The sequence below is a fragment of the Macrotis lagotis genome, chromosome 7, assembly GCF_037893015.1.
Source record: "Macrotis lagotis isolate mMagLag1 chromosome 7, bilby.v1.9.chrom.fasta, whole genome shotgun sequence".
Taxonomy (NCBI): Eukaryota; Metazoa; Chordata; class Mammalia; order Peramelemorphia; family Peramelidae; genus Macrotis; species Macrotis lagotis.
This window is the reverse complement of record NC_133664.1, coordinates 172,171,160-172,197,868: the sequence shown is the minus strand read 5'-3', so window position 1 is coordinate 172,197,868 and position 26,709 is coordinate 172,171,160. Positions and strand designations below refer to the sequence as shown.

The window sequence follows — 26,709 nt, the reverse complement described above, 5'->3', positions numbered from 1 at the left end:
CCTTGCAGTTGTATTCTAAGGATCATGGGCCTTTTTGTCTCATTTGTAGCTCAAACCTATAGGTATGTATTGTCTCCCTATTAGAATGTGAATTCCTTGGGAACAAGGAGTTTTCTTATTTGTATCCCTAACCCTCAGTGCTTTATGTATAGTAAGCCCTTAATAAATGCTTTTTCACTCATAAATTCATTCTGAAGTGACAATTTACCATGTAACAATGAACAGTTCAAATAAACTCCTATGCCTCAGGCTCCTTATCTGTAAAATGGGGATATTTATGTCCTATCTCATAGGATTATTGTTTTTAGAATGATTTATACATTTTAAAGCAGTATATATATATATATAAGGTAATTATTCTCTCTCTCTCTGTCTATCTATCTCTCTATCTCTCTGCAAGGCAATTGAAGTTAAGTAATTTGCTGAGGCTCAGAAAGTCAGTAAGTGTGAAGTGTCTGAGGTTGATTTGAACTCAGACCCTACTCCTTCTGGGTCCAGTGCTCTAAACACCTAGTAGCTGCAAAAATTTTTATTCTATTCCAATTAGCTTCCCTATTTTTTTCCTTCCTCCTCTTCCTCTTTGGTCCATGTCAACCATATATTTCACATCCCATCCCCCATTCCTTCAACTTTCCATTCAAGAAATAATTTACATTAAAGAAATAATCATATGATGCTAATAAAAAGGATAAACATTAAAGTGCCCAACAGGGGAAGAGCTGGTGCCATTTATTCAATAACTTGTATTTGTTAAGAACTTACATACCAGGCACTATGTTAAACTCAGAGGCTACAAAGACACACAAAAACAGTCCTTACCTTCAAGGAACTGACATTCTTATAGGGAAGACAACAGATAAAACACTGGGTATGCTTTCCCCAATCCAAATAGCTTGATTTGGAATGGCTTTGCAAAGTTTCTATTGGCTAAACTCTTCAAAGACATAGCCTGTTTAAATATCTTTGTTCCCTCTCCAAGTATATTACAAATAGTATACACTTAAAAACATTTATCAAATCAAATTAAGAACTATGATATTTATGTATTTTTATGGTTAAGAATGGCCTGGTATAGTAACCTCACTATTATCACTCTCATTTGTCCTCAGAAATTATCAATCTAACTCCCCATTTCATACACTTTTTCCCCTCTTATAGAAAGTGAAAACCATGAGTCATACAAAATACCCATCTATCTCAAAACAAGCAAGTTGATTCTAAGTGGAAAATGAATGTTTAAAACCTCAAGTATTGTTTTCTGGGCATCTGGAATACAGGCCATTATTAAGAGGTGTTAGTTCTACCCATTTGTGCCAAAATTGCCACAACAAGCACCTAAATAAGCAGCCTCACTTTCTCCTCTAGGGTTATCTGGGTCCAGTGGTCAGATATGAATCAGGATGATGGAGAGATGACTCTGAATGTGAGGTAAGCAGTGTCAAGTGTCTGAGGTCCGATTTAATTCAGGTCCTCCTGACTCCAGAGTCAGTGTACTACCCACTGTGCCACCTAGCTGCCCTTTCAGGACAGATTAAGGAAAGGATAGAGTCAGGTAACTCTTAATATGTTATCTTGAAGCTTTAACCACTGATTTCTTCAGTTTTAATAATAAGCATATATAATTTAATGCTGTACTCTTTCATTGAATTGGTGGAAGGATTATCTAAAAGATGAAGTAAATAATTAATGCATTCACTATTGAGTGCTTATTAAGGCTAGAGTGTTAGATTTGGGATTCAGAAGACCTCCCTACAATCCTGCTTTACATTTAACTTGCTATGTGATTCCAGGCAGGATCCCTGACTCCCCTCAGGCTCAGTTTCCTCATCTGTCAAATGAAAATAACATCATTTACTTTACAAGGTTGTTTCAGAACATATGTAAAGTATTTTGCAAACCTGAAAGTGTTATAAAATAATAGGTATTAGCCATTATAGCCAGGCACATGATCAAAAAGTACTGATTATAGGATTGCATAAATATGTCAATAAAATGCAGGTAAAAGAATGAGTAAGTGAACACTGTCAGTCAACTGTGTGGGAAGGAACATGTGAAAATAAATGTTTTAGATTTTTTAAGAGTACATATTGCTCCAAAATTACGTCACTCAGAGGTTGAACTCTGATTTGAAATTAAAACAAAATAATAATATAAGATTGAGACATTTGGTTATATTGGACATTCAGGTCTACCATTAGCATCTAGCTATGTGATCTTGGGCAAGTCACTTAACCCCAATGCCTTGCAACACCCCCCCCCCCCAAAGAATGGTAATCAATGAAATGACCAGCTATGAAATTAGTTCACTTGTGGAGAGGTTACAATGATAAGAATAAAGAAAGTTTGTCAGGAATACTGATAGGTTTGGAATATGGGTAACTAGTCAAGGCCAGTTTTCATCTCTCTAGTTTTAAAAATTGTTGCTTTTGTTCAGTCATTTTCAGCCAAGTCCATCTCTTTGGGACCCTATTTGAGGTTTTCTTGGCAAGGATATTGGAGTGATTTACCATGTCTTTCTCCAGCTCATTTTACAGATGAGGAAACTGAAACAAACAGTGTTAAGTGATTTGCCCAGAGTCACACAACTAGTCAGTGTCTGAGGCAAGATGTGGACTCAGGAGATAAATCATCCTTATTCCAGGCTTAGCACTCTATCCACTGAACCATCTAGTTGTCCTTTTTTTTATAATAATTTGGTAACAATAAAAAGTCAATGAACTGACCAGGGCCCCAAACAAATCTCTTTTATTCCTATCATCATCACCTCTGCCCCAAGACTTAACATATATAAAGTGAACTAATTTCACAATTGGTCATTTCATTGATTACCATTATTTTGTTTTGTTTTGTTTTTTGCAAGGCAATGGGGTTAAATGACTTGCCCAAGATCACACAGCTAAGATAATTATTAAGTGTCTGAGACCACATTTGTACTCAAGTTCTGTGCATTATTGATTAGCATTCTTAAGTCTTTCAAAGTTGTCTTTATAATATGATTGGTATTGCTTAAATTGTTCTCCCAGTTTTTCCTTCCTTGTATCTCTGAAACTGTCTCTTCTTTTCTTACAATAGTCTACCATTATATTCATATGTGATAATTTGTTCAGTCATTCCCCAACTGATGGGCACTCCCTTAGCTTATAATTCTTATTTGGGAAGAAGGTGTAAAGAAAATGACTGCTTGTTAATTGAAAAATGTGTTAAAAAGAAATAGAGATTTATTATTTGGGGACAAATAACTTATTGCTGATACCAGCAAAAGTAGCACATATACGCAAGTAATACATTATGTTTAATAATAGCAGTCGTAATTCCATTGTTATATGAAAATAGGATCATAACATTTCAGAATTGCAAAGTTGGAAAGGATCCCAAAGGCTATCCCCACTCAAAGTATGAAATGGTGTTTCAATTTCTGCTTGAAAGTCTTCAATGATGGGCAACTCAGTAACTTTTTAGCTTGTTCTATATTTGGACAGTTGAGTTCTTCCTCGCTCTGAGCCAACGCCTTCTTCCCTGCAATTTCCACCTATTTGTTCCTCTGTGACCATTCAGACAAAGCCTACCTAATCCCTTTTCCATATGACATCCTTTTAACTATTTGAAGACAACAATCATATATTACATGGGCTTTTCTCTCAGGCTAAATCTCCCAAATTCCTGCATCTTTCAAGGTTTTTGTTTTTGTTTTTGGCAAATGAAACTGCTGGCAGAGAACATGATAATCTAATACAGCAGAGGTATTAAAAGCCTGGAAACCATGAAAATTGAGTTCTAGTCCTAATTATGACATTAACTAGCCTTGTGACTCACCTATAAAATAAAGGCACTGGATCTACATGATTTTTAAAGTCTCTTCCCAGTTTCTAGGTGACTGAATGAGCTTGGAGATAGGAAGACATGAGAATCTAATCAGACTAAATACAAGTTACCTAACCTCTACCTCAGTTTCCTTACCCATAAAATGTGGATAATACCATCTATCCTACAAGATAGTTTATCAAGTTGAAGTATCTATTCAATGCAAACTTTAAAGTACTATAGAAATGCTAGCTATACTGTTGTTATTGTTGTTATTATTATTATTAATTAATCCAGCACTAATATACTGTGATACCATGAAGGATCAGGTTACTTTTGAGATATTCCCTATGGAAAAAAAAAACATGCTGATCCCACAGGATAGTAGAAAGGATTTGGTTTCTAAAAGAAACTGCTGTGGTAAATATTTTTGATAATCTGGTTATATGCTGATGTGGAAAGCTACAGGCTATAAATAGATATTTGACTAGTAATTTTCTTGTTTATAGTGGCTCTGAAAAAGTCAAGACCAGAAGATGTATTTAGTCAAACTTAAGGAGAAAAAAAAAGAAATAATCCAATAGGCCAGTTCCACTTATTCACCTATTTACAAATTGATGGACAGCTAGGGAGAGGTAGGTGTTTCAGGTTCCTGGGGGCTATTTCCATTTTCTGAGCAGTTCAGTGATTTGAACACTAGACTATTTATTAGTGCAGCCTTCTATGAACACAACTTAAGTTGAATTTGAGTATGAGATTTGTTTTTTGATACCTCACTGGGGTAGAGAAGCCCTGGGTCATGGAAGATTCTACTTTTGTTGCTCTTATCAAATTGTTTTGGTAGTGTCCAGACTCTCCATTGCCCTATTTGAGGTTTTCTAGACAAAGATATGGGAATATTTGTCATTTCCTTCTCCAGTGATTTTTACAGATGAGAAAAGTGAGGCGAACTGGGTTAAATGACTTACCCAGGGTCATTCAACTAGTAAGTGTCTGAAGCTGGATTTGAATTCAGATCCCCCTGACTCTAGAACTGGTACTCTAACTGCATCACCTAATTGACTCTGGAAGCCTCCACTAGAAGAGCATAAATTCTAACAATTTCTACCCAGTTAAAGATGATAGACTATATATCTGGTATCTAAGGACTGGCTATGCTGAAGTCAGGGTAGTTCAGTCCCCAAAATAAAGACTATCTTCACTGTAGTAGACATTTGCAATTTGCAAAAGCACCCATTTCCATTGTTATCAAGGACTCCTAGTTATACCTGATTAGGGTAAATAATGAATCCTGGAAGTAACTACTCAAACTCAAACTATTCAAAGTTGTAATCATGTAACATATGGTAAATGGTTTTAGATCAATTGTAGATAGATGCAGAATACAAATAAGGCCACTATTTCAGGAGGTTGAGGGACTTGGCAAGGGTCACACAGCTAGTAAGTGTTTGAGGCTAGATTTAAACTAATTCTATTCTCTATACCTTCTAGATGCCCAAATGTGTATATCTGTATATAAATAGATAGATATAGATAGATAGATAGATAGATAGATAGACAGACAGATACACACACACACACATATATTGATATACACATTTACATAGAGTGTTTATATGTGTGTATACACACAGGCAGCTAAGTGGTATAGTAGACAAAGTGCAGGAGTCAGAAAGATTCCTCTTCCTGAATCCAAATTTGATCTCAATAGTCTCTAGCCATATAATCTTTTTTTTTTTGCAAGGCAATGGGATTAAGTGGCTTGCCCAAGGCCACACAGCTAGGCAATTATTAAGTGTCTAAGGCCTAAGGCCAGATTTGAACTCAGGTACTCCCGACTCCAGGGCAGGTGCTCTATCCACTGCACCACCTAGCCTCCCTAACCATATAATCTTGAGCAAGTCTCTTAACCCTGTTTGCTTCAGTTTCCTCCTATGTAAAATGAGCTGGAGAAAGAAAGGGCAAAGCACAATAGTATCTTAACCAAGAAAATTCCAGATGGGGTCAGAAAGAGTCACACAAGCCTTAAAACAATTGAAAAAGTATCCATACACACACATATACATATTTACATATATATACATATATGTGTGTGTGTGTGTGTGTGTATGGCAATCTATATCTACATATAACAAAAATTTAAAAAGCATATTCAGAATCATTTGTGACTCAAGGACTACCATGCTTCTTAAAGGAATTGTTTGGAGTCAGGTAGGTGGAACAGAGGATACAGCACCAGCCTTGAATTCAGGAGGACTTGAGTTCAAATCCAGCGCTAAATACTTAATAATTACATAGTTGTGTGACCTTGGGCAAGTCATTTAACCTCTCCATTGCCTTGCAAAAACAAAAAAAATTGTTTGAAATGCATTTATGAATTTTTAATTTGCAAACATTAGCTCTTATCCTGGGATATTAAGCTAGACATATACTTCCATATAAGAAGTCAATATATTTTAAAAATATGAATGACCTTAGAAGATAAAGCCTTCAATTTTGAAAATGATTTGAGATATTTCCAAGTCAGTCTTCTTGATGCTAGGCTAAATCCATACCTCAGAGTATATGTGAGGCAATTAACATAATATACTTAACAGAAGTGTATATTTTCACCCTTATAGGAAAAAAAAGTAATAGAGAACTAGTTTATAGTAATAGCTCTCTCTGAAAGTACTATACCATTATTTCACACTGCAGAACAAACATTCCATGAACTTTCTTTCAGGATCACTGTTCTCTTACCCCTTTCACATATCAATCACATAACAACCACTTTCCTTTCACTTTACTTCTTCCACAACCTATGCAATTCTGATTCCATGATCTCTATCTCAGTTCTATGATTCTAGAAAAGCTTTAATTTCTTGTTCCTTCCTTCCCCCACCCCACCTCCATGTGGTACCTTTCCTTTTATTTAAAGGTATAGTTGTATAATTGAGCACTATTCATATTGGAATGACATTCTAATAGATTATACAATTATTTGACCTCATAGTGCCTCAGTTTTTTTTTTAGTTTTTTTGCAAGGCAAATGGAGTTAAGTGGCTTGTCCAAGGCCACACAGCTAGGTATTATTAAGTGTCTGAGGTCAGATTTGAACCCAGGTACTCCTGACTCCAAGGCTGGTGCTTTATCCACTATGCCACCTAGCTGCCCCTGCCTCAGTTTCTCTGAATTACTTATTACTAGTCTGACCATCAGGGCATAAATAAATTCTAAAATTAAGAGACCCCAAGATCAAGTTTCTACATAAATAGTCAGTATCATTGATAAAATAAGTTTGTACTGAATGCCTAAAAGAATATAGTAATAATCACAAGTAATCTTTTATTTCTCATAGAACAGAGAATGGGATAGCTGGATTTTCTGGTACTCATTCAAACTGAACCTTTGTTGTTACTGACTGCATGAACATACATTTTTAAAGGGTTAGTTTTCCTATACATCATAGTTTGCAATTTAGGTGTTGCTTTCTAAGCTAATCTATAGCCAATATACTCTTCATTGGTTGGCCAGTATGTTTTTGATTTCCATGAGTCTTCAAATATTGACTCCAATTAAATTAACAGTAGCTATTTAACCACCCAGGACCTAATAGTTTCAAATCTATTTGTCACAGCACCCTTATTCATGCTGAGTACTTAAACAAACTGAAACTACATTCTCAGCAAAATGATTCTATTTGCCAACAGCAGTTAATGCACCACAAGTGGCTCTCCTTTACACATTACAGTGTGCAAGAGATAACTGACACTTTGGGAATCATCATCACAATCCTTCTACTTTCATTTTTTGAATCTCCTGGCCCAGCATGAATTACACACAAATGTACAGTAAGCCTTTCCCCAAATTTGTTTATGAATGAATTTGAGATAATTCTAAAAAGAACAAGATATAGACAATAAAATGCACTAAGAATTTTTTTTGACATCTTGTTATACATTTTCCAAATTACCTAAACCTATTAAATGAAATAGATAGATTACAGAACCTCAATCCATGCCACATCTTTTTAGGGTTAATGCTGAGTATAAGTTAGCAATTTGTCCTGTAGTCACCCTGACTGATGCTTTTCCTCACAACCAGGTCAGTTTTGGAAGACAAGAAGATTAGGGATATTAGAGACTGAGTAAGGAAAACCTGCATCACAGGCTAGCACTTAAATGAATTCCCCTCTCATTCATCCCCTCTACCACCCACTACTAGATAACACAGCAAAAGTCATTTATTCCAAAAATGAACCACTAGGCCATCACCATTGAGAATCTGAGACTTTTAAAATAGGCATGCTCCAATCTTCTATGGAGCTCTGTTTAAAATCTGGGAAGCTACAAACCTAAATAAGCTAGAAACAATAGCAGCTTTCTGTCTCTGAATGCTCCATTAATAAAAAATGAAAAAGCCTTATCCATTCATAGTGGGGTCAGGAGAGTCTTTTAAGGGCACTAGATCATATTTCTTTGAATGCCGGTTTGCCTGAGAAACAGCATGGTTGTATCATTCAGAGCAGTCATGTCTAGTAGCAAGTGATTGCCAGATACAGTCTTAGAATAGCCTTCCCTTGGAAATTTTGCAAAAGATACTTGAATCTACTAGGCAGTAGCTCCACTAACAAGGTAATGAAGAAAGGAAATGAGTTTCTGTATACACACAGATTGTACACACAGCTTTATAAGTAGATGACTAAGCAGCCCTTTCCAATTTAATATGTAGGAACTTTCTCGATGTGGGTTGCCCCCAAAATAATCATTTTGTCTGGATGCAAACAGAATAAAGGTGGTTTCCAGCAGTCCATCTTTTCTTCTCTCTAACCTCTTTCCTTCCTCCTTCCCCATCTTTGCAGTACCCCGTTTTCTCTGCATTAAACTTGCAGCAGCCATTTGAAATGTAAAAGAACAGTCCATTCTTAACAGTCCTAGGAAGCCGGCTGGCAGCCTGCTCGGCTGCAGTCATCCCCACCCTGCCCCCCTCTCCCCCACTAAGGATGATAAGATTGATATTCACTCTTTTAACACTTTCACAGAAGACTTTAAAAAAGCACCCTCCACAGTTCAGCCTGCAGCTATTTTGTGTGTGAAATTCAAATTTTGCCAGAGCCTCCCTAAAGCCAGGAAGGTGGGAGAGCGTGGCAGGAGGGAGACAGTATAATTCTCACGTGGAGTGCATTTAAAATCTCTCACAAGCTGAGAAACAAAATGTTGGAGAGCTCAGGAGATATGGCATTTTATGCTTAGGAAAAAACCTAGTCCACCATTCTACAATAGAAAGAACTGCTGCATGATCCACTGACTCACTGCAATCACTAGTGGAAAACAAAGAAACGTTACCTTTTTGCTTCTCACTTCCCGAGTAGCAGGGGAACTTCAGATTTTAACCCAATTATCCACAGGCAGCGGCATCCCCTTAAATCTCGATCCAACAGGCCCTCGGCCTAACAGGCAGCATCCATTACTCTGAATCCGTGGTTTGCTAGGATTCAGGCCTGGCCCTTCCTCTCCCTCTCCCTCTCCCTCTCTCGGACCGGTGGCCGCGCGCGCTCTCTGCAAGGAGCTGCTCCTGTCTCTCCAACCCTAGCACATCCCATGTCCCCACTAACGGTCTCTCACACAGACACTGGCTGCCATCCAGAGTGCACCACAGCCATTTCTGTTTCCGACAGCTTGGAGAGGCGGGGGCGGGTCAGAAGAGAGGTAACACCGCCCCCCCCCCCCCCCCCCCCCCCAGCTTACAACCCGGTAAGAAGCTCGCGCGAAGGAGCAGGCAGCAGCAGCAGCAGCAGCAGCAGCAAGCAAGCAGGTCACCCAGCCTGCCTGGGGGATGCAAGCACAGCTGCTGTCCAATCACCCTGGACACCGGCTTTACAGGTTCCAGGAGTCCCTATTCTGATTTTTCCTTCTCCCTCCTCCTCCTCCTCCTCCTGCGAAGGCTCACGTGCAGACAAAAACACCCTGGGAACCGGAGGACCAGTGGCGTGGGGGGGGGGGGGGGGAGGAGAGAGTAGGAGAAGGGGTGTGTGTGTGTGTGTGCGCGGCGGGGGAGCCTCCGGGCCCTGACGCGGCGGCTAGGTCATGTGAAAGGCAGGGACCCTGGCGTACAGACAGAGGGAGAAGGAGTTCAGCCAGAGCGCGGTGGGTCGGGCTCTGCCTGCCTCGCAGCGGGGTGGCTAACTGCTGCCCAGACCTGAGAGAGAGGCGGCGAAAACCGGGGAGAGCGGCAGGGCCCCCTCCTTTGTGTTCCTTCCTCCCTTAAAAAAGGGAGGGAGGGAGAGAGAAGGGAGAGAGGGGGCGCGAGGGAAAGCAGCCCCACAGACTGTTAATCTTTCAATTTCCTCCCGACAGCATATGCAATCAAGGCAAAGTTATGTCTTGAATTATGCTGGCGAGCAGGCAAGCACTGTGCTGAGTCGGGGAAAAAACCTCCCCGGTAAAGAGAGAGAAAGTGAGTATGTGTGTATTTGTGGGGTGGGGAAAGGCGAGAAGGCTGAGGAGAGGCCAGCTCCTCAAAATGAAACTCCAAATTTCCCCCAAGGAAAACCCAGATCAGTGGCAAGCTTCCCCTCTCCTGTCTTGGCGATTAGCCAGACAGCTACCTTAGCCAAAGGTGTGGTAATCCTACTCCATCTTATTTTTGATGCCCTTGAATTTTACTCTCCCTTCAACTCTTTAGAAATGGGAATTCCTGTGAGACAACCAATGACAACTGGCTGGGCTCTTGTCAAGTATTTTACAATTACTAAGGAAAGGCTGTTCAGCGGGAGAGTTCCATTTCTACAGACCTGGGGGAGGGTGGAGAAAGAACAGGCAAGTTTTTCTTAAAAAAAAATGTAAAAATCCAGAGTATATTATCATTCATAATAATAACTCCACCCACATGGTATTTCTAGAGTGCTTATATGCCTGAGGAGCTCAATTTCCCAGGCACACATCTTCACTTTAATTGCCAGAATACCCTTGGGAAAATAAGGGAAGAGGCAGGAACTATCACCCTCTTTTTCATGGATATTGAAATTCAGTCTTACCTAGAATAGAATCTCCCATATCCCTTGACACTATCCAACCAAACCACAGCTGTGTCTTCAAGCGCTTTTCTTCACCCTCTTAGATTAATGCCCCCGCAGACAAAGGAGGCACTACCAGATCTAGCAGTACTATAGTCCAGGTCACAGTCACGCAGCGCAGACATCCTAAACTCCAGGATCCCCAGAAGTCATCTCTCAAGGTCATGAACTCACCCCGAGAGGAGTTTGAAATTAACCCTTTGCAGAAAAGTCTGCAGGAAAAGTTCGTATTTTCTCTTAACAAATGCAAGGGAATTCCTTCATAAAGCTGTCTTTGCAGAAGGTGACTAATACCAGCATCATCAACAGCATGTGCTATAATTTAGTTTTACGGTAAAAACAGTTCATCCAGACCAAACTGTTCATTTTATGTATAAGAGGACAGGTGGCGAGTTGTGACTTGTCCAAGGTCAGGCAGGTAAATCTTCTGACTCCAAATCTTAGTACTCTTTATTATGCACTCAATGATTTGATTGTATGAAGTCAGACAGAATTTATATAGGCTTTTTTGGCATTGGGTAGAGAATCTGCTTCAGTCAGGAAGACTTGGATTCAAGATGACCCTTTAACAGGAACTAGGTGTGTTACTCAGGGAACGTCACCTATCTTCCCAATTCCCAAGTACTTCTCTTAAGATTATAAATTACTTAACTGTGGCCAATCTACTTTGAAGTAGTCTCCGCACCCGGTGGCTTTCTAGACTGATTAAATAATGGGTTCTAGAGTGTGTATATGCAAATTATGTGTGTGTGTAAGTGTGTGTGTGTGTATACTTGAGATTTACTGGCTGTGTAACATTGGACAAGTCACTTAATCCTGATTGCATTGCATCCAGGGCCCTCTCCAGTCATCCTGATTCATATCTGGCCATTGGACCCAGATGACTGGAGGAAAAATTGAAACTGGCGACTTAGCTCAGCACTCCCTCACTCAAATGCATATCATTTCCTCAACTCCCTGATGTTATGGTCTTCTTGGAGAAAGAAGGACAAACATCATAATAATTTTACATATGTATATATATGCATAGACATATTTACAAATATTTTATATTTTAAACACATATATTTTATATATACACACACACTCTAAATTTTCCCTTCCCTTTGGGAAGTGAGAAGCAAAAGGGTAATGTTTCTTTACTTTTCAGTAGCAACTGTAAATTTATGTAGGAATAAGCCATCTAATGAGGTCTCTACTGTACTCCTATGCACGATTATTCTCTCATGCCAAGTGCTCCTGCTAAAACTGAAGAATATTTCTGAATCTTCTTTGTACAAAGGACATTTTAGAGGCAACTCTTCTTTTTGACTTTTTGAAAGTAAATTAAACCATAAGAAAAAACCAAAACAGAGAACTATTTCCCACAGCTTTTAGGATATAATCCTCAATAGGATGTCATAATACTCTTTATCATACACCATTGCTGAGAATTGACAACTATGTTTTCACATGATCCCAGTATACTCAGCCTCTTTAAAGTAATACTAATAAAAGGTACTGAATTCATAACTCTCCTAATTGCCACCTGTACTCACAGGCTGGGAAAAAGGTGGTTGGTAGTTAGCAATGGTGCTTGTATTATAATTTTTTAGTGTTGTTGGTAGAAAATGGTAGCATGGTTATATGTGTTTATTTTCTCTGCCTTTTTATTATCAAAGACAATCACTCTTATCTATCTACAATAGATCTATCCATATCCATTTTTGTGCATATCCTCATTTCTTTTTTTAAGAAATCAGCAGAATTCTATAGATCTCGTTTCCCTAGATTTTAACAAACATTTGGCAAAATTTCTCTTGCTATTATTGAAGATGAAATACAGAGAGATAGGCTAGGTGATGAGTAGATTTGGAGCTGCTTAATTCATTAATACTAACACATTCAGAGTTAAAAGTGATCCCAGAGGTCAGAGGTCTTCTAACTCAAACTATACCTTTCAGAATGGTTGCCTCTAAAATATATCAAATAAGTAGACATCTGGGTTTTTTTTTAAACTTCATGTGTCCACCTCCAGAGAAAGAACAGATAAATAGAAGTATGCATAATATGGTTTTACATTTATGGATAGCTATAGATATGTGTGTGTGTGTGTTACCTGGAAACCTCTAATGACAGATGGGGAGGTTTAGAGGAAGACAATTTGGAACTTAAAATGAAACAAAAAATTAAATTAAAAAAATTTAAAAGACCTCATGTGAGGCCCACCATCTTGTGAAGCAGGCTATTAAACTTTGGGATAGATTAAGAAATGTAATGTAATAAATGTAATGTAATAAATAAAATTTACATATTTATCCAAAATTTTTACCCATTTCTCTTAGTTTTATTTTTTGTGATCAAGCAGAGCAAGCCCAATATCTCTTCTAATTTTTGAATATAGTTTGATGTTACTTCCCTCTACCCAAATCTACTTTTCTCCTTTTCACTAGTGGTTGGAGACCAGCTTAGAAGGACATCTCTAGTGATGATAGGTTAGGAGGCTATCAACACAGTCTAAGAAAAAAATCTTGACTTAAGGATGTTTCAGTATTAGAGAGGAAGGGGCAACAAGAAATATGCTTAGTTAAAAATCAGCCTGACTTGGCATTTGATTGGATGTATGTATATTGGGATGGGGATTTAGGAAGAAGTGGAATGACAGTGAGAAGTGGCAATAAAAGAAGACTCCAAGATCATAAACCAGGGCAACTGGAAAGATCACGATTCAATAGAGAAATTAAGAAGAAAGGTATAGAGAATATATGCTTAGGGGTAAGATAAAGATTTCTGTTACATATATTTTACCTTTGAAATATTCATATACCAACCAGGTCTTTACAATATCTACTTAGTCAATTGGAAATATGAGTATGAGTTTAGAGCTCTGAAGAAAGATTGGGATACAGACAAAGATTTGGAAGTCATCAACAGAGCTCATAATTAAAGTCAGGAATCAACTAGATAATGAAAGGATGGGGAAGGTCAAGAAAAACAGGATAGAACTCTTAGAAACACCCATATTTAATAGATGGGAAGAAGATGAGGCATCTTTAAGGAAGACCAAAAAAAGCACAGTCATAGATATAGACATGAAACCACAGGAATATATATAGTTTTACAAAAAAGAAAAGCAGAGATGGAAGGCAGGAAGATAAACTGGGTTTTTTTTTTAATTCTTTGTCAGTCATGAAGTGAACATGAAGCACCTCTAATCACAAAAACAAGGATTCTCAATTTTTAAGTTTCATAGGAGAGAGTTAAAATGATAATACCTGGATAATGTCAATAGATCACTTTATAACCACATCTGAAAATTGTGTTATGTTTTGTTTTCTTAACTGGAATCACAGTTTAGGATTTTGACCAATGACAAAAAAATTAGAGTAAATTTTTCAGCAACAGACAAGAATCAGTTGAAATATCACAAACTAATAAAGACTAGAGGTTTTTAGGAATAAAATATTAAGTACCATAGCATAGAATTGTTAAACACTGGAAATATTCTCAAATACCTTATCCAGAAGGTAATCTCAATTAACTTGTTTAGAAATATCTAATTTTAATTAGTCAAAATTTGGCAAAATTTTCCAAGAGACTTACTAATTTCCACTATAGTTTCTTAAAAGCTATGAAACTTTTGGCCAAGGGACAGTAATCAGTTAATTTAATGAGTATTGGGTTTTTTTAAATGCCAATCTCTTTACATTTGGTTGTTAATCTAGTGTCTGATCTCTTTTATCTTTTTCTCTTCCTCCCTACCCCCAATTCCAGAGAGCTGTCATGTTTACAATCACCTTCATTAACATTATTTTATGGTTAACAATTAAAATTCTTGCCTGCTTATCTTTCCATATAAATTTTATCATAATTTAGTGAAGTTCTATGCAAAAGGTTGCTGTTTTGAATACTTTTGTTCTAAATACATGCAATAATTTTGAATATGTTAAAATTAAAGTTAAAATTAATTAGATCTATCAATGAATGTTGAATATCCCTACAATGATTTATTTCATTTTTATATTAGTCCTTAGAATTTTATAGGTCCTAGGTTCATAGATCTTATGGATTCTTGGGTGGATTAATTACTAAGGATTTGGTTATTTTTGTTGTTATTGTAAATTGATATTTTCATTACAGTTTTTGGGATCCTTACTATTAAATTATAATGCATATGATTTTGTGAGTTAATTGTGCACCCTGCAACTTTGCTGAACTCATTTATATTGTTTATATTCATTTTTTGTTTGAGGTGGTTGAATTTTCCAGCTATACTATCATGTCATCTGTCAATCATGATAGGAATTCCATAATTTTAGATTTGAAAAGGACCTCAGATAACATTTATTCTGACCCATACCATTAAAGGAGACTCCATTAAAACATACTCCCAAATGGTTATCAATCTCTGCTTGAAGACTTTTAATGAAGGGGAACTTCCTATCTCCAGAGTGAAGTTTTTCCTCTCATCACACCAAAAGTTGTCTCTGAAACTTCCTCAGTTTCTATTCCTAATTTTCTTCATTACCGCCAAAGAGAACAATTCTAATCCTTAATCCACATGACAGTTCTCCAATTGCTTGAAGAAAGATACCAATATCCCCTTGAATCTTTTCTTCACCAGGTTAAACTCTCTTCTCCCACTTTTCCTCACTCTCCCATCAACCTTCCATCATTCAATTCTCATATGCCATTGAATCTAGATCCTGGATTGAGTTTTCTTAGATTGCTCTTTCATTTATAATTGTTTTCTCCTGAATTGTGGTGTGCATAAATGAATACAATTGTCTAGATGTGATTTGACCAGAAAAAAATACAAGAGAATCACCTTCTTATTCCTGAAAGCTAGGCTTTGCTCATGGTTTAAAACTACACTAGTTTCTTTAGCTGGTTTATCACATTGCTTAGTCACACTAAGCTTATAACCCATTGAAAACCTAATCTTCACATCTAATCTTTATCTCTCTAATATCTTTTTCCTGTCTTATTGTAATTGCTAGAATTTCTTCAGCTACATCAAGCAAAAATTATTAAAGTGTGTATCCTTACTTTATATTAGTATTTTCCATTGCATATTATTTGACTTCTAGCCTTAAAGTAGATATGCTTAATGAGTTAAGAAAAAGTCTTTCTTTTTAGCACTTTTATCTTGAATGAATATTGAATTTGGTCAAATATTTTTGTATTGTTATATGGTTATATGTTATATTTGGTTTACATGTTTTATAATATTAATAGTCTTTTTGATATTAAGTATGTCATGCTTTTGATATAAATGAATATTTCTTGATCATTAGGAATTATTTCTTGATTATTGCTATATTCTGTTGGCTAATATTTCATTCAGTATTTTTGCACATGTATTTCATTATTTGAGTTGATCTCTAATCTTTAAAATATTATCTTTATCCAGTTCTGAAATCATTATTTGTCTCCAAATCATTATTTGTCCCCTAAAAGGATTTGGAGGTGTTCCAACTTTTTCTATACTGAAATAATCTATGTATCTTTTATTCTTGGAAAGTTTCAAAGACTTTTGTCATAAAAACTTCTGGACAAGTTTTTTTCCCCCTTAAACCATATAAACTTTGATAATTCATCCCCCCCTCTAACATAGATTATTTAAATTATTCATTAGTGTTTGACAAATCTTTATAAAATAAAAGTGGTGAAATAATTTATTTTAACAAATATACTTTGGAAAAATTGGTTTTTACTGGAAAGGGATTTGGATCTTCATCTTCAAGCATACTCTAGTGAATTCTGGAAACAAACATTAAACAAACCCAAAAAAAGCATTCTAGAAAAGACAAACAGAACCAGAAGGAATACAATATTTCAATTATGGATATTAAAAATTCAACACATGAAAGGTATACTTACTTGATTTATAAAGTTTTCAACTAAAATATATTTATTCTCATTTGGTGGAAAACTACTTTCAGTGATAGTATATTAGTGTGGCATAATTTCTTTTCTACTTGGAGTTGAGACCTGAGTTGTACTCCTATGTGTTTCTAGTTTATGACTATGGACAAATCACATTACTTGTCAAAACTTTGATTTCCATTTGCAAAATGGAAACAATCATACTTTTACTATATTCTTCATAGTGTTATTGGGAAGAAAGCACTTTGCTAACCTTAAAAGATTTATTATCACTGCTTTTCTGGAAAATAAAATTAAAATATTATTTTTACTTTTAGACTATGTGCATGTTTGATTTTGCTACATATTAAAGTATGTAGATTAAGTCATGCATATAAAATAAAAAAAATCTGATCATTAAACTTATCTGGACACTTCTGTTTTCAACTCAAAGATGGTCCATGATACATATTTGGGAAACCATTACTTCATAGTACCTTTATGTTGATACTGGAAAGATAATGAACTCTGTGTCTAGGCTTTTGAATAATCTAATCTTGTGAGTGTATTATTTTTATAATAACAAATACTAAGCACTTATACACACACACTTTTTCTATAAACTATTATCTCATCTCTAGTAGATAGTACTGGATGTAGTACATTTGTACATAGTATGTATTTAATGAATACTTTATTTCCATTGAATTCTATTAACAATGTTTATTTTTAATGTCTTATTTTAAAAGATTTATTTTGTTTCATATCAACTTCATTCAATATATACATTCTCCTCCATTCCCCGATATCATCCCTTCTAAGAAGGATTTTAAAAAGACAAGTTAGTAATTCTATAAAATTATTCAATGTGTTGTGTTTGATAGTTTATGCAATATTCCAAAACAATAATCCTTCTTCCCATCTTCATAAAGAGAAGAGAAAAGCACATGGAGAAATCTTTACTAATTGACATTTTCATACTTTATCAGTGTTATGATAATTCATATTCATAATTATGGCATTGAAGCAATGAAAATCCCTAAAATACCTACTGAATCAATCATCATAAATTAAAATTTTGCTCATTTTAGTTACATATTTCATTGCATTCTAATTTCTTTTAAAAATTAGTAATCCATATCAGGGACAAACATATAGCTTTCATTAGACCATAAATTTGATTAACAAGAATATCAGATCTGATTAACAAGAATGACCACAGTATCAAAAGAATAATGTATACATTAGCAACAACATTGTGAGATGAGCAACCTTGATGGAAGTAGCTCCTCTTAGCAATTCAAAGAGCTAGGACAACTGTATTAGACCAGCTAGAGACAATGTTATCCCCATCCAGAGGAAGAAAAACAAAACACACATACACACACACACACACACACACACACACACACACACACACACACAGAACCTCTTCAGAATCTACTGAACATTCTATAAAAATTATCTCTTATGTTTCTCTTTCCCTTAATCCTAATTCCTCATACTGAAAATAACTAATCTGTAAACAAGTTTATCAAAAATATGTATGCACAATGCTAACCTGACTGTTCGCCACTGAACTAATTAGGAAGGGAGCATGAAAGGAAAGTTTTATAACATAAAAATATACATGTGCATATGGATGAAAACAAGTAAATAAATAAATAAAAGAAAAAAAGAAGCCAAAAAAAAGAATGACCATATAAGATAACAAAGAGTTTAAATTATAGTTTAAAATTATATAACTCATGAGATATTATTCTAGAGAGCAGCTAAGAAGGGGAAAAGAAAATGTTATATTCAGAATACAATTTTATAAACAAAGAAATTAAACTTCAGTGAAAATAAAGTTACATTAAAAGTTGATGATCCTCTTGAAAATGGAAAGCAGATGTCTTATCTAATAGCTTTCCTATTAAAGCTCAGGGCTCTTCCTTAGGCATTTCCCTAAAACATTCTATGTCAAGTTAGCACGGGAATTTTTTTCCTAACTTGGTTCTATTATAAAATGACAAATTGCCAACTTGTTAATTTCTATGTTAAAAGATTTTAGAATGTTAAAATGTTACTTTTCAAGAGTTTTATTCAAAGGCCTAAATGTACATTTAGTTTTGTTTTTTATCACTTAAAATAAAACTAACAATGTATGGATGACCAATTGTGATTGCATAACTAAATCAACTTAGCTAATGAAAAACACAATAAAATGATCAATTATTTTACAATCATAATTTGGACAAATTCATTCAATTTATTAATAGATGAATGATTCAGTTTACCCTTTCCCAATATCTTCTTTCTCCTGGGCCCTTTACCCTCTGATCCAGTAGACTATTATCTCTTTGAGGACAGGGAAGTTTCCTCCCCTACTACCACTCTTGCCCTTTTGGGGATGTTTGTCCCATTCTTCCTCCCTGCTCCTACCCCAGAATGATCTTGCACTTAGTAGGCACTTAATAAGTGGACTAATAATAAATCCTCAAATTCTACTTGATTTGGGAAAAAATTCCAACAAAAACTCCACAACTAAAACCCCAACAAAATGACGCTTTAATAAACAAACCCTAGAATGATTAAGTTGAATTTCCAAAGTGAAAATAGACATCACAATATAAAGACTTTGAATGTTTAATAAAAATAATGCTTGACTTTTAATTAATATGTAATATTAGCTACCAGGTAGTACAATGTATAAGTGTTGGACTTGAAATCAGGAAGGCTCATCTTCCTGAGTTCGAATTCGGTCTCACATTTACTCCTATATGACCCTAGGCTTAACTGTTGCTTCAATTTCCTCATCTGCAACGTGAACAGGAGAAGGAAATGGCAAAATATTCCAGTTTCTTGCCAAGAAAACCATAAATAGGATCATGAAGATTCAGACTCAACTAAATAAATGACTAAACAACAATAAATTACATTTTACACATAAATTATATATGACAAATTACATATAATTTATATATAATAAATATAGTAAATAAAAGAATTCATCCAAGGTCAATTTTCTATACTCTGTGATCTAAACTATTGTAGAGTCAGATTATTTCCATAAAATTTTTTTTTTATTATTGTATCCCCAGATACCTATGATAATGCTTCAATCCTTATAGGTACTTAATACACACTAGGTGAATCAAAATGAATCCATTTCTTAGGTCCCCTGTTGCTTAACCCTTCCCGTTGACTGTCTCTCCCACCCAAGAAACAAGGGGAAACTATTTCTTTGTCAAAGGTATCAGAGATGGTTTCAACCAAGGATATAGTTTTGTTTTAGTGAGCCTAAAGTAACCACAGAGCCCTTATGATGGGCAGAATTCTCAACATTTGGTTCATCAAATCAGTGATATTAATGAAATTGATGAGATTGCATGAAAGACAGTTTTTACTCTCTAATGAAAGAGTAGTAGAGTCGTGAATTATTTTCTTTGATTGCAAGGTGGGACTGAGGAGGGAAGCCCCAAGCCATTGTGATGTGAGGCAATCCAAGTCTGAGATACCATGAGTAATGTCTATAATCTTGGAAGTTGCAGATGGAGGACACACATATGGAGGGAAGGTGGTGAAGTCCCCACTGTGACTTTTATAAAGGGGAATAACTGTAGAAAAAAGTTATATTTTAAATTTTCTATTGCTCAGTCATTTTTCAGTCATTTCCAATTTTACCTGAGCCCATTTGGAATTTTCTTGGCAAAGATACAAGAGTGGTTTGCCATTTTCTTCTTAAGCTTGTTTTAAAAAAAGAGGAAAACTGAAGCAAACAGAGTTATGTGACTTCCCCAGTCATACAACTAATAAGTGTCTGAGGCCAAATTTGAATCTAGGTTTTCTTGACTCTAGGCCCAGTACTCTAGCCACTGTGCCACCCAGGAGCCCCTATACTTTGAACAGGTGTCTGATAATATTTACCACCTTCCAAAGAACTGTTGTGTTGGTGATGAGCAGTGGAAAGTGTTTCAAAAGATAGACACCTAGTCATGGAAGTAGAGAGACCCAGCGGGAAAGAAAGTGCCACTGATGGGGAGGATAGGGATAATAACAAATTTCATATACCTTACAATTGTGCCTAAAGTTGACCCCCAATCATACCATCCTTAATCATTTCAGTAAATTGTCCCCTTTAATCTAAACTATGAGGAATTTATTTGGTAAGGGTGCCCAAACTAGCTGACATTGCATATCTAAAGACATCTTCATATGCACATTGATACTCTTGGCTTATAATTCAGTAACATGTCAGTATTGCTTTTGATATAGATGTGAAAATACATATATACATGGGTTTTCTTTAAGGAGTTATGATCATTTTGAGTAAGTCCTAAAAAACAAGAGCAATCAATGTGATGTTTTCTCTGTGGACTTTCCTATCTGACTTTAGACACGCCAGTTTTCACCCTCTTGAACAATCTCTAGCTTGTCTTCCTGTAGAATAGAGGGAGCAGGCAGGAGACCAGGAATTCAGGGACATAGGTTCATGTTGTAACTACTCTATGTAAGAACTGTGTAACCTTAGGTAGATTGCCTAAACTCCATGAGTATAGTTCTATCTGTCAAATAGAGATAATAATATTCAAATTACTTCTCTTTCAGGGTTGTTATAATATAAACTGTAATGTGTTGCAGAGAGATAAATGGAGTTACTATTATGATTATCTCATGTAAAAATAATTGTCATTTTTTTAAAAGTACCAGTTTTCCTTCTTATTTGTATGAATTAAGGACATGGGATTTAACATCTTTTGTCTATAGTCTTTCCTCCCTTCATCCATGGAAATATTTTGTATACCTTGTGCAAGTATCTCATAGTAGTATAGTGTGTGGCATGTCCAGGTATGCTAGCAAACCTGGGCCAAGTTCATTAGTGAATACATAGTGTGGAATACTGGACATAAAGATGATGGAAAGTCAGTGTCAAAGTCAAGGAGACTTGGATTCAAATCCATTCTCTGACATATGCAGACTGATCTGGAGTGATCTGATTTCTCAGCACTATACACAATTCTGAATGATGCTAAGTTTTAGGGAAGGTACTGACCTGAATTGGTAGAGAGAGTTTCCTCATGCAGGTATTTCCTATATTAGTAAAATATTGATTTTATAATATAATAATCAGTCCTTGTCTCTATTCTTAAACTTTTGATGAGGGTTAGTATTATATAGTAGATAAAGAGCTAATTGAAAAGTCAGGAAAAATTGAGTTTAAGCCCTATTTCAGACACATAGTAGATGTGACATAGGCAAGTCATTTAGACTCTTTCTGACCCAGATAACTAAAATTAAAAATTGCATATAAATTTCTGATTTGCATCAATGGAGAGAGTTTTCATATTTAGGGATTTCCTTAAATTAAATCACAAGACTACTTCCACTCCTAAATAAGTAAGTGTATGTACATGTATCATATCTGAACTATGTTGAATGTTATGAGATTTAATATGCATTAAATCCAAAATTTATGCATCATGAGGTTAAATGAGAGCCCACATAATTGAACTCCAGGAAGTAAATCATAAGCAATGACTTTGCTTGGTCACTTACAAATCTCATTGCTCTAAATCCTCACTTTTTCCTTTGAGTGGACTGTTCATCCTTTACTGATACTCTTTAATATCTGTCTGTGGATTTACCTGAGTGAAAAATGCAATAGACTTTCTCAGAAGAAACCCTGTCTGTGCTCCATTGACACATTATAACTTGAGTAATGACACATTATTGACTTGAAATGTATCTGAAGGTGTTCTGAATTTCAACATTTTTTCCCAAACCCCACTATGTGACAGCTCATAATATATGTTCATTACTATATGACACATCTTCTTCTCTGATTCCATATAGTCAGATGTGAATGTCACTTTTCTGTCTACCTGAGAGGCACCCTACAGGAGAATAGAAATTTATAATTAATTAAAGCATCTGAGAAAGCAAGTTTGCTTGCCATTTCTACACATTTTCTCTAAGAGAAAATGAAAAGACTTGAAAATATGTTTGACTTGGGTGGACTTTTTCAGTACTCAGCTTTTCAGGAAAGACCCTATGGTGTGACTTGAAACAATCATACAACTAGCTAATACAACTTTACATTTAGCTTTTCAAAACTCTTCTGATCCTCACAAAAAAAAAAAAACCCATGATGAAAGCAGATTCATTATACTCATCTGGAAAATGAGAAAATTAGGTCAAAAGGAAATTGAGTGGTTCGAAGAGCATCATGGTTTAGGGTCAAAAACCTGGAACTGGAAATCCAGTGGCCCTAATACTGAATCTGCCAACAATTTGATGTGTGACTTTGAGCAAGAAATTTATCTCGTGTATCTCAAACTGGACCTCATTTTCTTCATCTATAAAGTGAAGAGACTGGACAAAAGAGGCAGAGTGGAAAATAAGTCTCTGTCATTTGGACCTTTAGGACCTTGGGCAAATCTTTTCAATCTTTGAGTCTCAGTTTTCTCATATTTAAAATGTAGATCTGGGACCAAACAGCTTCTGGCATTCCTTCTAGATTTTAAACCCATGATGCTATCATCTCTAGGGTTTTTCTCAACTTTTAGATTCCACTGTTTTATGAGCATGGATTAGAAATGAATAGCTTAAGCTAGGAAGGTAAATTAGGCAACTAACACTAGTTAGTTGTTGATCTTCTGAGAAACAGATGAGATATTATCCACCTCTGACAGTCATAAAAGTCTTAAACTTTTAAAAATAATTGGTATTCCAGAGTAGGTTGACAGTATGTAAATTAAGGGTAAAAGGCTCCCAGGGTAGACTATTATCTTCTGCTTAAGTGGAATTTCCATAATCATGATAAAAGAGTAGCACCTATGATTGTAATACCTCTAATTACTGCAGAGGTTTGCATACAGTAGGTGCTCTCTCATGTTTGTTGACTGCACATATGTCAGTTCTTTGGAGAATAAAGAATTTCTTTTATTTTCTTTTTCTTTTTTTAGGTTTTTGCAGGGCAATGGGGTTAAGTGGCTTGCCCAAGACCACACAGCTAGGTAATTAATCGTGTCTGAGGCTGGATTTGAACTTGGTACTCCTCACTCCAGGGCCAGTGCTCTATTCACTGAACCACCTAGCTGCTCTGAGAGAATAAAGAATTTCACTTTGACTTTTGCATTATGACATTAATCTGATCTTGTCTCCCCTGCCTAATGGTAATTTTTTTTTTAATTAAGGCTTTATATTTGACATATTTGATTTAATGTCTATACTTAGTTGATTTCAAAAAGGAAAGGATTTGTCATTGATGGGCAATTGAAATCTTGAGTCTCCAAATATGTTCTTGTTGTTTTGAATTTAGTGGGGGATGACCCTTATTTCCTGATAACCAATCATCACCAGATATTGTCTATGGAGTGTTGAATGACAAATCAGCTGCGGCTGTTGTAAGTGACAAACGAAAACATGCTGAGAAAGACAAGATAAAATAACTTCCTATCTACAATGTGCTTCCAGATTTTGTAAAGATGCACTTTGTTGGCACGGTCTTGCCATAATGGTTGGAAAGTGCTTACATTTCACCTATCTTTTCTTTTTGTTAGGTATATTTTAAAACAACTATAGATTCAGCTTTTGTAATATATGCAGAGTACAATTCTTTTCCTTTCCCTCTCCCCCTTTCACAGAGAGAAAAATGGTAGCTATAATCAAATAGTATTTATAGTATACTGTACTCTTCTATAATAGGAACTATAGGCAGCCCAATACAAAGAAAACACCACAGGAAACATCATTCCTGTTTTGGCACTTTTGCAAAGACAACCTTCAAAGGGAATTGTTCCAGTCACTGGATAATGCAGTGGATAGAGCTGTGGTCTATGATTCAGCAGGTCTTAAGTTCAAGCTCTACCCAAGATACTTATTAGTAATGTGATTCTGGACAAGTTGTATACACATTCCATACCTCAGTTTCCTCATCTACAAAATGAACTTGGTTTCAATAGAGTCTAATATTCCTTCCAGCTTTAGATCAATGATTCTAGGTATAATATGTCCCAGTGGGTCTCAGTAATGGAAAAATAATGGAGTGGACCTCAATCTTAGGGCTCAGGTTTTTTCCTCTTCTAGTCTGACACTGTCTAGTCAGTTTCCAAGAAAACAGTTTAAAAGGCAATCCAGTCAATTGATGATTTTGTCTGTGTGATGCCAAATACTTAACTTCTCTGATTACATGAGTATATATGAATGGGAGGTACAACCCAAGTTATGATATCAAGCAAGTTGCTTATTTTTCTGGTATCTTCATCTCTACTTCCATTACATGGGAACAATTTCATTGACCTTTATAGAATGGAGACCTTAAAATGTAGAACTTAAAGTTATATAGAAGCTATTAATAATGTTAGGTATGCCCTTTACCAGAGTACACAATAAGAAAATTTTAAAAACTAATGTGGAAATGTATAGAAAACATTATCTCCCAACTAATCCTCAACAACTTTCCTTTTGGCACCAGTGCAGGCAGCCACAGAGCTATCAGAAGACCCCCAGGAAAATCAGCTAAGGAAACAGCTTTCAGCATCCAGGTTCAGGAATGTAGCCAAGAGAATTTGATAATGAAAAAAAAAACACAACACCCCACATGTTTTGAAAAAAAAGCAGAAGTAAAAATTCCCATTTGAATGGCAGATGTCCTTGGTTTCTATTTGCTATTTCCACAACACATGCACAGACATAATTTTAAAAAATAGTTTCTTTTCTGTTTTCAAGAAGTGTGCTTTTTGGATCAGGTTTTCTGGGTGATCTCTGTCCGAGTTTCCAAGCAGAGAGCCACTGGGTCCTTTTGATTTTTCTACTCTTGTTCCTAAAACAGTTTCAATTATAATAGATCTGAGATTTTATCAAATGACATTAAGGAGCACAGTTGATGTGAGGGGGATGGGAATGGAAAGGCTCCTTAACAGGCAGATTAAAATAAAATCCCCATTCTAACAAGATGAGTTATAAGTGAGCCACTTTGCCTGTGACTTTGTTTATACTGCAGTAGGGTATCGTTTTACTTGGGAGATTGTTCATACATCATTATACTAATGAGCTAATGAGTAACTAGATGCCTGTATTTTCCACTTTTGGGCCTCAATTTATTCCAGGGCAGTAATAGCCTAAACAAATTAAAAGACAGAGTTCAAGAATGAGTATGTATGTGGGGGGGGGGGGAAGGGGCAAGATTCTTTAAAATATTTCTCAACCTAAAATGAAATGAGGTTATAATAAATTCTTGCTATAGGAGAAATAACAACATTGAGTTTAAGGTTGTGGATAAAAACAAAAGAATAGGTTAAAAGAAAATCAAAAGGGATACCAGCTGTTTAAAGCTGGAATGAAATATATGTAATATAGGTGTGTTTTCCTTTCCTTGTTTAAAACTACAATATGGGGACAGCTAGATGGCTCAATGGATAGAGCACTGGCTCTGGAGTCAGGAGGCCTGAGTTTAAATCTGGCCTCAGAGACTTAATAAGTGCCAACTGTGCAAACTTGGGCAAATCACTTAACCCCACTGCCTTGCAAAAAAAAACCACAAAAAACCCTACAATACAATGCTTTGAGCATAGAACTATGCTTACTGCATTTCTCAAAAAATCTCTCCCACAAACTGAACTTTCCCTAACTTTCCAAAGGATAGAACATTAAAAAAAAATAATTCATAAGTGAGCTAGGTAAAATTATTTGCATAAAGAAGATAGTTATGAAATAAATTCTTTGATAAATTCATGTGACACCAAATATCCAAATAAACAATAGAAAGTTCCAGAAATCATACCAGTCTTTCCAAAGAACTTAGATATTTGTTGTTTAGGCAAAACATCAGGGTGATTAACTGAACTTTCTGCTTTTCATCTAGCTATATATGTAGCTAAGCCCAACCCCAAACTCTTCTAGGATCTTTAATTCTTTTTTTTTTTGCAAGGCAAATGGGGATAAGTGGCTTGCCCAAGGCCACACAACTAGGTAATTATTAAGTGTCTGAGATTGGATTTGAATCCAGGTACTCCTGACTC

The 26,709-nt window shown here is 35.7% G+C and overlaps 1 protein-coding gene across 7 annotated transcripts in view; it reads right to left on the bottom strand.

Annotated features, from left to right (window-relative positions):
- The window catches only part of FRMD4A (FERM domain containing 4A), a 573,082-nt gene that overhangs the window by 299,979 nt on the left and 246,394 nt on the right, over nucleotides 1–26,709 (bottom strand). Inside the window, exon 1 of one of the 7 annotated variants that reach the window (XM_074194088.1) lies at nucleotides 9,129–9,498. The exons of the other annotated variants lie outside the window; for them this stretch is intronic. The gene's annotated coding sequence lies outside the window, so the exon portion shown is untranslated. Of the gene's footprint in view, nucleotides 1–9,128; nucleotides 9,499–26,709 lie in introns of those variants that run through there. 7 annotated transcript variants of the gene reach the window in all.